Here is an 11,876-nt window from a genome sequence, read left to right as displayed (position 1 = left end):
CGATAATGACTGTCCTGCATTCAAGAACGAATGTTCTGTTACAGAACTTATGTGTGTAGTATTGAATACACAAATAGAAAATCGCAAACGAGATTCCGAAGACATAGAAGTTCTTTTTTCGGTTATTTTAGGAAACAGTTATCCATGAAAATGGTTTTGTTGCGAAAATTAGTTTTAACAAGTTATTATTAGAACAATGTGATGTGATAGAGTATAGAAAGGGATGTGGATTTAGTGCTTGTCGGGCTAAAACGCACTTTGTAGATTTTTCTGGGATAAACAATTTACATATGAGTGAAAAAGGAGCACCACTGTTGTCTGCCGAACAGTTGGTGAAGCTTGCTACATGCAAGCCCACTTAAGAAATATGAATTGCAATTTATCCTGAAGTCCAATCTAAATGTGTTCTTCGGCAAAGTTGTAGCTGGAAGAAAATCACACGAGAAGAGTATTCACTTTCCCATAAAATATTATGACGAAGAGATGGAAAGCTAAACACAAAAGGTTGGCGTTTTCCATAGCAAAAACTTTAAATGACGTGTGCACAGTCAAATTTCTTCCGAATCATTTTAAACTTTTGGTGGATGCTATTTACTATAATTTATTTCGTTTTAGCATAAGGGAGCAAAAATTTCAAAATTTGCATCACAAGAAATCCCGGGATTTGGATAATTACTGTTTCCCGGGATGAATACAAAATTCAATTAAAATCATCCTGAATCCTGATATTAATATTTGCAGCGTATCAATAATTTGAAACAAATATCAAAATGGCCAGGCATTCTTAACAGACATGAAATTTGAAGGTAATTTATTATTTTTTCTCAGGCTAATGGCTTATCGAATATATTAATAATAGCCGCATTAATGTAAGAGAATCGACAGTTATGTTCAAGAAATGGATGATTTAAATAATAGCCACAAAACAATTTTATTCGTCTAGTTTCATGTTGGACGTACTATTACAATTACAATTACAATTTTCTTCAACACTGGCTTCGAGCCTGAGTCTGTGAATTTTTTTTTAAATATCAATGTTGTAGATAAGGTTTTTGGTTTTCTGAATCAAATCGAATGATTCTAATGACTAAAGTGTTTATCATCTATTCATTTAAGATTGAAAATAACTTAAAAATAATCTTACACATTCTCGTAGTTCAACAGGATTGGCGTTGATTGTTGTGAATTTTATACAAAACTTTAAATTCTTTGTTCTTTTGATATAATTAAATTTCAACAGAATTAAGGGCTGTTGCTAAAATTCCAAATTACATGATGTATTGCGACATCAAATCTTTGAAAAATACACAATATATGAACTGAATCGTTATATCATTCTATTGTTGAAACTTTACGCCAATATAAACAAAAATACTGAGTTTATTGAAAATCAGAGAAATCCCTGGATTTCCCGGGACAAGCCTCAGTTTATGTCCCGAACAACGAGACAAACCAAACCCTCGGGATTTAGACAATCTACTAGTAATGGATCAGGTAATAAACCATCTACTAAGTAAATTAGATTCAATTTTAGACAGCGTTGTCAGTAGCAAGGACTTTGTCCCGCGAATCGTCGAATTACCAGACCATATCAAGCGTGAATAAAAGTGACAAGATGCAAGATTGTTAGCATTGTTTCACTTCAGACCACTATGCATCGATGCAATCTTGGGCCCCATGGTAAAAAAAATGCTGACAAATTTGCAACTTGTCACTTTTATTCACTGAGAATCGATGAAGAGATATTACTCATGCGACTTACGCCCTTATTCTAGCCCACGCTTGATATTACCCCAGCTCGACAAACAATATGAGACTAGAATTCAAATTAGTAGATCTCGTAATCTCTTCAGGCTGAGTATCGACATCCCAAGTAGAGCGGTCAAGTACAGTTTGCTGCTAATTACCAAAGCAATTTTGACAGCTGATCCAGTATGAGCGAACTGTCACTATATTCCTTGTGGAATAATCGAGCGGACCGTTTTTCCACGCATCAAAATGACAGCCCCATTGGATTAGTACGGTAGGGGTTATGAAACGTTACGGACATTCGCTCTACTTTCCAAATGGATACAGCTCAAGTAAATTGGACAGCTGAAGCATTCCCTGGCCAGTACTTGCCCTATCCTTTTGCACGGTACTTACGAAGTGAATACTACCCATTATGCGTAAATTTGTAATGTTGATCTACGGTATGCCTCCTTGAACTGACAAACTTATTGATGTATGGGTATTCCGATTCATAAAGGTAACCAATGCTTATCGGGAGCAATTTCATTGCAAATCATGCTCGCAAAGATCAAACAACTATAATCTATTGTGTATTTAGTTCAACGCATTTCAAAGGCACACAGCTAAATATATGTTGTAAATTTTAGTTTATTTTTTTAACACCGGTCCATTTGTAACTAAATTGCAACCGCGATTGAATTTTTGCTACAAAGCTTACGTTGCATCCGAGGTTGAGAACGATGACACAAAACAGATTGACAGAAAACAGTTGAAATCCACGTTTATTAATTACTACTTATCGTGTCTTGTTGTATGATGTTGTTGTAGTAAAATCCCTTGAGTATATGAAAAATCCGAATTTAGTATTATACCATTTAATTCCACTAGAATTTGTGTCCTTTGACAGATACGCGTATTTCGACCTTAACTGTAAGGCCGTTTTCATTGTCGTGTATACTTATACACTTATACACACTAATAGATATTCTACTAAACAGCTCGAATATTTATTAATATCCTTTGTTTTTTCATAAAGTTACCGCTAAATGTTACCTAAAATATTTATCTTAATTGATCTTCTTAAATAAAATATTTATTCAAACAAACGAATTCTATAAAGTTAGGAGTGTTACGGCTTTCTAGGGTATTCCACGAACTCTGTTGAGCCTTGGTCTTCAGATCAACAAATGTATAGTAATTTCTTGACTATACACCAATAAGGTTTTCACTTTTGTGGGCTCATATAATTCTGGTAAACCAAGATTAATATTTCCCTCCTTTAAGTAAAGGCCGAAAGATCTACAAGTGTAAATTTTAATCATGTTTCAAAATTAACAATTGTTATCTTAGCGAGGACCTTCGTAACATTAGCCCTAACTAGAAATGCTTCGAACATGTTTTGTTGAGCCACCAATTAGGATAGAGCGATCTTCAGCAAAGTTTTTCAGCGGATCAAAGACTGCCGGAACGCAAACAATTTGGTTCGGGATTTCGTCACTAAATGGCGCTATTAAGCATGAAAAACAAAACATTTTAGACAAGTTCTATCTTGTGATCTACATGAAATAAAAAGTTCGAGTCTTCGACAAAGTTGTTCAGAAAATCAAAGACATCCGGAAGCGAACAGTTTAGTTTTTCCGCTAGGTGGCGATATTTATCATGTTAAATTTAATGTTTTAAGCAACTCCTTCTTGTGAAACGGTATTCGACAAAGTTGTACAGGAAGTGAAAGACGTCAAAGAGAATCAGTTTTCTGTAATAACGCAAAGAGAGCAACGATGACGAATCCAGATAAGCACTTATGAAAAAAAACAACGTTGAATTATGCATTTTAAGCGAGTTTCACCTTTTGATCCAAATTCGAATCTTAGATATGATTGAAACTTGAATCACCTAAAGCCGCCTAAACAAAGATAAAAACTAATACCACGGCTCTTAAATAAAACAAATCAGGCCTAATCCACTAGAAAGGACAAACTATCCTAATTACTTAAAAATGAAGTAAATCATACCTGAATCACATAACAATTTCGTAAAAATGAAGCAAATCAGATCCAAAACACTAAAATATGAAGTAAATCAGACATTATTTACTTGTAAATTAGGTGAACCAGACTAGAATAGTTTAAAGATGAAATGAATCAGTAATAATTTCCTCAAATATGAAATAAATCATCCCAAATTCTCTAAAAAAATGAAGTAAATCGTATCTGAATCGCTTGAATATAAAGTGAATCAGTTCATAAAACCTTGAACATGAAGTGAATCAGACCTAAATTACTCAAAAAAATGCAGTGAAACAAAGCTAAATAACCTAAATTCGAGGTGAATCAAACCTGAACCACTTGAATATCGAATTATTCACACCCCAATCAGGTAAGCATGAAGTTATTCAGATCTGCATCACTTGAATAAAAAGTGAATCATACCTGAATCCCTCGCATATGTAGTGATTGGATATGGAGCGAAGCAAACATGAATCACTAGAATATGAAGTGAATTATTCCTGAATCATTTGAATATGAAGTAAATTCAATTTGAAGCACTATAATTGAAGTAATTCACTTGAACTTACTTCAATATTTAGTGAATCAAACCTGAAACAGTTGAATATAAAGTGAATCAGAAATGAATCACTTGGATACGGAGCGAATCTGACATGAACCACTTGGATATGGAGTGAACAGAACCTAAATTATTTTAACAGGGAGTGAATCTCACATATTTATTGTAAGGAGAGAATCAAGCCTGAATCAATTGAATATGAAATAATCAATTATGAAACTCATGAATATGAAGTGAATCAAACACACGAAAAACTTGAATATAAAGTCAAACAACCCTATATCACTTTTTAAATGAAGTAGTTCTGCCTTAACTTATTTGAATATAATATTAGTCAGGCACATGAAGTAAATCATACATGAATCAATAGAATATAAAGCAGATCTGAAATACTAGTGTAGTAGAAATAGGTTCCAGGATAATTCTAAGATAATATAATAACATAAAATGGATGGAAAATGTTTAGCGTGTCTGACGTGAAGTCGAAACATGCCATAAATACGGAAAACGGAAACGATAGAGAAATATACAAAGAAGTCCACCACGTATAACGAGTATTATAGTATTAGTTCACTTTTGGTCTGAGTGCGATTCGGGAACTAGACTGGAGTTCGGAGGGAGATAGAAGCTTCGGCGAAATAAGTAGAAAGCAAGAAGCTTCGGGTGCGAAAGAAAAGAGCGCTCTAACTGCAACACTGGGTGAGCATCGAGACACGCGCTCGGGTCGAAAAAAAAAACGAACATAGAAACGAGCGCATCGATCGTTATTGAGCATCGGGTCGGAGGCTCGAAGCCACAACGATGATGATGGTGAAGTCGGTCTGTTGAAGACTGTTGTCACGATTGGACGTGGTTCTCTTGAACGTTGAATGCATTAATCCACGCGGTAATACTAGCGGCTAGTTGATGCCGAATAAAATTGATTTAGCGTCACGACAACTAGGATATGCAATGGCAGGATTTGGAAAATTTAACGATCATTGACACACGAGTCATAATTTCAGCCGATTTATCTGCCTGCATTCATACAACATGCATGACATCTAACGTTCGTTGAAGATTGCGAACCATGAAGGAAAACAAGACAGACACACACCACCCACTGTTTGGCCTCGATCACTGTATGTCAACACTTGTAACACTCGCCGACCCACACTCATTCTGATCAAGAAACAGAGGCGAATATTTTTATTTTCTGTGCTATGTTTGCAACCAAAGGGGTGTTCAATGGTCCATTAGATTATAATTAGGTTGTTAAGGGCTGCATGATCAGTAAATATGAAAGTAAGTACCAATTTTATGCAAAACAGAAATCAGCCGAACGACTGGATACTGTTGCAGTCTGTTAGAGTTGCTGCTCGTGAACGCTCTCGTGCCACGTACCAGACGAGAGAGTGAATGTTTACATTCATAGGACTCTGCGAATGTGATATGCCACGAACTGTTATGGTTCGCGAACTGTAACACTCTCCGAATATGGTTCGATCGACTTATTTTGATCAAAATCCAAGCACTGTGCAATGGATAACAACTCGTTCACTTGAATAAGATATGATTCTGACATTAATTAGTGCAACTACCAAACGCCAAAGGCTTTCTGAATAACTTTCTGGACATTCTATCTTATCAAAAACATGAGATAAACTAAACTCAAGCCTTAATAATGGAATGTTCTATATCTTGATATCGAGTTAAAGAACCATGGTTCGGTTTTCATGGCTACCTTAGACCGCAGAAACACAGGTTGTGTTCTGAGATAGAGAAGAGCAGCTGACTGACAGCTGGCATGTTGTCTAGCCTTTTTTGACGTCTTTTTTTTTCAATTCTTGGGTAGTGCACAACGGTCAGATTAACTTATTTTGGTCAAAATCATATTTACTTCATGAAAAAGAATATAAATACAAAAAAAATCAATAGCAATTAGCCAACACACAACTATATTTAGGTATTCTACTTTAAAAAAAATTGAAATCAACGAAAAACACCTAGAAATTTGAATTACGCTTACTTGAATTTTGATGCTTTTTCACGTTCTGCCCTCCGAATGTGTTGGTTTTCCAGCGACAGTTAATGACAGGTTCCCCTGGCTTTTGGGAGCTCGCCAGCTATCCAGCTGTCTCCTCTCTCTCAGGTTGTGTGTTATGTGCTCAATTTTACAATTTTCAAATGCTCAATTTTACATGCTCTCTAGCCCCACCCAGTTGGAGAATATCGAATTAAACTGTTTGCATTCTGGATTTCGTTGACAGTCTGAACAATAATGCCAATAATTGGACCATTCTTTCTTTTTAAACTATGATATAGAACTAGTATAAAGTATTCATTTATACATTATCGATAGCGCCACCTGACGGCAAAATTACAAAGCAAATTGTCTGCACCAAGCCCCCACACCCCCCCCCCTTGAATGCTCTTGACTTTATCAGCAACTTTGACGAAGACTCGAACATTCTATCTCATATGGCTCATAAAATAAAACTGAAAATGTTCAATTTTACACGCTCACTAGCGGAAAATTGCGAACCAAACTATTTGCTTTCCGGATGTCTTTGATCTGCTGAACAACCTTGCTGAAAACCGCACCATTATAGGTCATCAGCATCTTGAGCAGGGATTGAATCCTGAGAAAATTGAGAGAATCTCTCACGTATCGCTCTCTGTAACTATCATAACATGCTGCACATTATGAGAGACTGTTTATCGTATACTGCTACAAGTTTGATCAGATTGGGGGGATAGTAGTGCATGATAAAACCCCTCTAAACATGCTCCAAGCCTGGGGGACACTGTTGTTATTGGAAGTTCGTGGATTGTTTATCGTGTCAGTAAAGAAAAACACCTATCCCCAACGGTAAACAAGCGAGAAAAATGGATTTTATCATCGCTCTCTCGTTGGGGCTCTCGCTCGCTGCTTCCATTTATCAGACTTGTTACACCTTGCGATACAATGACGATCGTGGACCGCAACAGATGGGATGTTTTTCTTTGCTTGCTTTGATCGTGCTTCATTCTCAAATGAGAGCGAATTCTGCAACGCCTGATCTTGAGATATTCCTTCATGAATGTGCCTGTTTCGAAGTGATGCTAAATTTTGCAGCTGAGTGTTGCAATACAGAATAAAAAATTTAATTTTCAATGTGATGTAAACTGCAGTCTACTGTAAAAATAAATAAAATTCGTGTGTTGTTACAGCATCATGTAAATTTAAATGAATATACATTCAATTTTCAACTAAAAATGGTTTAATATTACATGATCGTGTACATTTAAAGTGAATTCGATTGAAAAATAATGGATTGGTCGTTGAAATTTAGGTTTATTTTGATGCTCCAAATATGTGCATGAAAATAAACTTAAATTTACAACATTTTTTTAGCTGTGTACAACACTTACAAGCATGTCAATAAGACTTCAGAATTGAATAACTCATTTACACCTTCTATCACATCCTGTAACTGATCATGACTCGGTTGATCCCTCAAATTGTTGGTTAAAACAATATCGTACTGAATGTGCAAGGAAAACTAAATTCCGTAGTTGTTCATAGATGAGAAAATACTGTCGCTTTCATTCGATATCATCAGAGAACAAATCCATACAATTCAATTTTTATGGATGTTCCAATTGATTGTTTTATGTTTGAGCATGTATGGTGGAGACAAATCGACTAGATTCGCATATTGGAACACTTAATACATGTTGTTTCGTCACATCTGTCTGGACTGGTGCATTTTACCCATGGTCCCCCTAATTGTAATAGAAGTCGCATCGATGGTAGTTGCATAAGGATTTTGTAAGCTTATCTAAACTTATAAAGTAGGTACACCATAATTAAATTATCGGTAAGGTTCTGATCTTTTGCATCGGTACGCTACTCACGTACATAAGAAATACTCGATTTCAATTTTGTTTACCACTGAACGGCGAGAAGGCATAAATGTGATACAATTGATTACACAAGTGTTCCAGTATAATTTGAATTCCATTTATTTGAACAAACTTCAAACTCCATCCACTCAACCTTACGCTAATTTTCCCAGAAACTGGGACCGACTCCGAGACGAACTATGTCAGCATTCTCCAATACCGTGTCACAGCTCGCCCCCCATAAGCCGGGTTAGCAGAGGAACCGTTTAGTAGAGCCAGCCATCGGTACGTGTGTCCCCGAACTCAGTAGAACAACCGCATCCAAAGTCCAGCTCCGTAAAGATACCAACCACTGTAATTTCTATTAAATTTGTTGCCATAAACCGACGCTCAAAGCGCACGTTTAGGGCAACAAATTGGATCGGTACGGTGGAGCATGACGCCTTGCTTGGACAGCTGCATTGCGATCTGGAATGAGATGGAAAGAGGAACAAAGGTTAGGAAATTGTTACATCGTAAAATTCAACGTGACATCACAAAATTGTTTCTAAGAACCCTAGCTAATTAATATCGTTTATCATAAGCCACAAATTTATGTGTTTTAAATCAAATTTCTGATAAATAATACATTCAGTTAAACAAATTAAGCTGACACGTGTTTTAGATAATGAAATTTGAAAAGAAATGTTGTTGAAGCATTTTCATATGCAATACTTTTGTTCGGTGTATAATCATAGAACGAAGATACAGTAATAAACTTCTCTGAACAACGTGACAACTGCATTATAAATTGCGTTGTAGTTCAAATGACCGAAACTAGACGCCATCTTGCAAAAGTGAAAAAATAAATTTATACCAAGGTAATTTAAAATTTTGTTCAAAGCTGCAACGTAATTGCAGTAAACATTCACGATCATCATTACTTTTGAATAAGCAAAACAAAAAATACTAAAAAGATATAAATTACAATTACTCACCAATAAATTATTTTCAGCCGCAGAAAGCACTAGAGCGTGATGTGCACTTATCAATGTTCGCAGGGTTTAGCTCGTTCACAAGTTGAATATCAAATGAGAGAGAGCAACCGTAGCAGACGGCTTTTATGGCGTTCTCGTAGGTAAAAGCAAAAATGTTTATTGAGAATGAAGCAAGCACACACATACACATACATATACCAAATAATCACAGAAAAAAAACCAGCAGAGTCCACGTTACTGTGGTATTTTTGTGTCTGATAAATAGTCAAAATTCATGACAGCTATATCGACTTTCAAATTACAAGTTTTATATTCATATTCAACAAATACATATCGAAATTTACATTGCTGTCGAACAAAAATAAAAATTGGACAGTAATCAGATAATGGAGTTCCGTCGATTTTTCTTGCAGAGCACAATATTTCATGAGAAATTTTAATGATTGGTTATGTTCAAAGAACTGTTTATCACAAATTATCAACCTTTGTCACATACTTCATCGTTATTCTGCAAGACACTTCAATTCAACTTTTTTACCCCTTTTTTTTAAGCAAACAATCACTATTCGAAAGCATCCCGTATCACTCGTAGAGTAAAAATATGAACTGGTTTTACCCTCAAGTTCTACCATTAGCTGAGTTATTGATTGCAAACAGGATACGACAGGATTTTAGTCTTATTCAACAGTGTGTCCCAATGAGAAAATGCAACGAGTAACAGAACACTCGTAGAAAAGTATTATTATCGATTGATTCATACACTGCGTCTTCAGTAAAAACAATAAAACCCAAAATGTGAAAGTTCAAAACCTTTTCTTTGATTTGGTGTTCAAACCCCATTTACTTGTACTCTTGAGCAAATAATACGATAATAATATTATAATGATTTCATGACTTTTAAAACACACAATGGAAGCATTGTGGAACTAGAGTTCTTTCATTCATTCATCAAGCCACGTAAAAGTAATGTTCAAAAGTCGAGCAAATGTCACTATTGAAAAATAACAGTTTTCTTAGATTTGTGGATTATTACAAAGAAAACATGCTTATTTAATTACACTTGATTGAATTTTACTTGGGCCATAATATTCTTGTGCTGCTTTTACTCAAAATTCATTGATCACCATTCTGTATTAGATTTCTGTTAGTTAAATTGAAAACTTTTTTATCAACCAACTTCTGTAATTCATAGAAAATGAAAAATCAAAAACATTCTTATCATTCCCACAAGCCTTATAGGTAGCTTTATCGTTACAGTTTTCTGAATCCGTTCGTTAATTGTATTGGAGTTTGCGCTCTAGTGGTGATCTTTCGTTCTCTCTTCTGTTTCTACTCTACAGAGAGCAGACAATTGAGAGCGCGAGAGGCACTGTGAATATTGATGGACAGTGTTAGAACTGTTAACACATTGGCTGTGTAGATTTCACACAGCGATCTACATGATTTAATCTTTACATATTCATGGCAAAGGGTAATCCGCACTTATTATGAGTGGTTTGAGTCATCATTGCCTGTCGGAGTGTGCGATACAACAAAAAAAGGTTCGATAGCCGCCATGTGAAACCCATACAACTACTGTGTAAGATGTTCTATGCGTGTGATGTCGTAGAATACATGAAGTCTACAAACCGTGATGCCACCCATGAAATTGTAGCCTTCAGAAAATAAAATAAGGTGCAGTACACTGTTTGATTGTTGCAAGCAAAAACTGAAATATACATCGTTTGCAAATACAGATGATGATGATTGAACAATAAATCATTGAATTCAATTCGAATGTCGCAAATGGTGTGGGATTCGGAGTGAATATCGCAGGCAGCACTGCACTGTGGAGAGATTTCCAACAGAAGGAACGCCCGAAAAACGTATCACGATTTCAAACTGCTTTCGGGTAGATGCTTTCCTGAGACATACTTTCTACCCGAATGTGAATGTATGTATGTTGCTTTGGATTTGAAATTCTCTTTCATATGTTGTTGATGTTTTTGTGGCAGATATCTGCAAGAGACGGTAGAGACGCACATTTTGAGCGCAAAAACAAACCACGTGTTTGCGGATCTTCCAGGATACTTCTAGAAACATTTTAATTTTTGAAATAACTCTTTGAAATGCTGTTCATTTTATGAGCATAAGGTGTTGGTCAATAGTTTCCAAAAACGAGTTTTATTTTCAGATGATAATTTATGAAATCATTTCCAAAATTAGAGATATAATAGCATAGACTGACTGCACATGTCACTTTAATCCAGATGAATAAGATATAGCACTTTCCGCTTATTCTAGAAATGCACATTATAGCAGATCTTATATTATTGATAAATAAGGGCACTCCTTACAGCAAGTCCTTACAGTTAGTTGAGATGAGGAAGAAATGTAATTCTGTAACAGTCACCACGGAGGAGATATCTGGTAGTCATCCACATCCCCCGGGGCACCTGGAACCTACTATAAAGTGGTCATGGCAGCCGGTGATGCTGGAAATGCTTCGGAAAGCATAACCTTTGAAAATCATGAAGTTTGATGCCCATATTGATATGGTTCCGGAGATGTTCCTAATTGACCACTTCCCCCGGGGTACCTGGAACCTTCTATAGAGTTGTCTGTGCATCTAATGGTTCTGAATACGCTGCAGGAAACATCATTTTTAAGGTTGCTGTCCGCTTTGATATAGCTCAGGATAATATTTACATGATTGGAAATACAAACATGACTGACCATGCTTTCCGGAACCAGTTT

At 35.8% G+C, this 11,876-nt stretch overlaps 1 long non-coding RNA gene across 1 annotated transcript; it reads right to left on the bottom strand.

Moving 5' to 3' along the window:
* Positions 1 to 8,259: 8,259 nt before the first annotated feature.
* On the bottom strand, positions 8,260 to 9,280 carry LOC23687648. The gene is made up of 2 exons (XR_002501918.1): positions 9,141 to 9,280; positions 8,260 to 8,631 (listed from the first exon to the last, which is right to left on the bottom strand). It is a non-coding gene; the product is annotated as an uncharacterized LOC23687648 (long non-coding RNA).
* Between the last annotated feature and the right edge of the window lie 2,596 nt (positions 9,281 to 11,876).

The sequence above is a fragment of the Aedes aegypti genome, chromosome 3 (assembly GCF_002204515.2).
Source record: "Aedes aegypti strain LVP_AGWG chromosome 3, AaegL5.0 Primary Assembly, whole genome shotgun sequence".
Classification (NCBI taxonomy): domain Eukaryota; kingdom Metazoa; phylum Arthropoda; class Insecta; order Diptera; family Culicidae; genus Aedes; species Aedes aegypti.
Note: the sequence above shows the minus strand (reverse complement) of the source record. Positions and strands in the feature narration are given on the sequence as shown.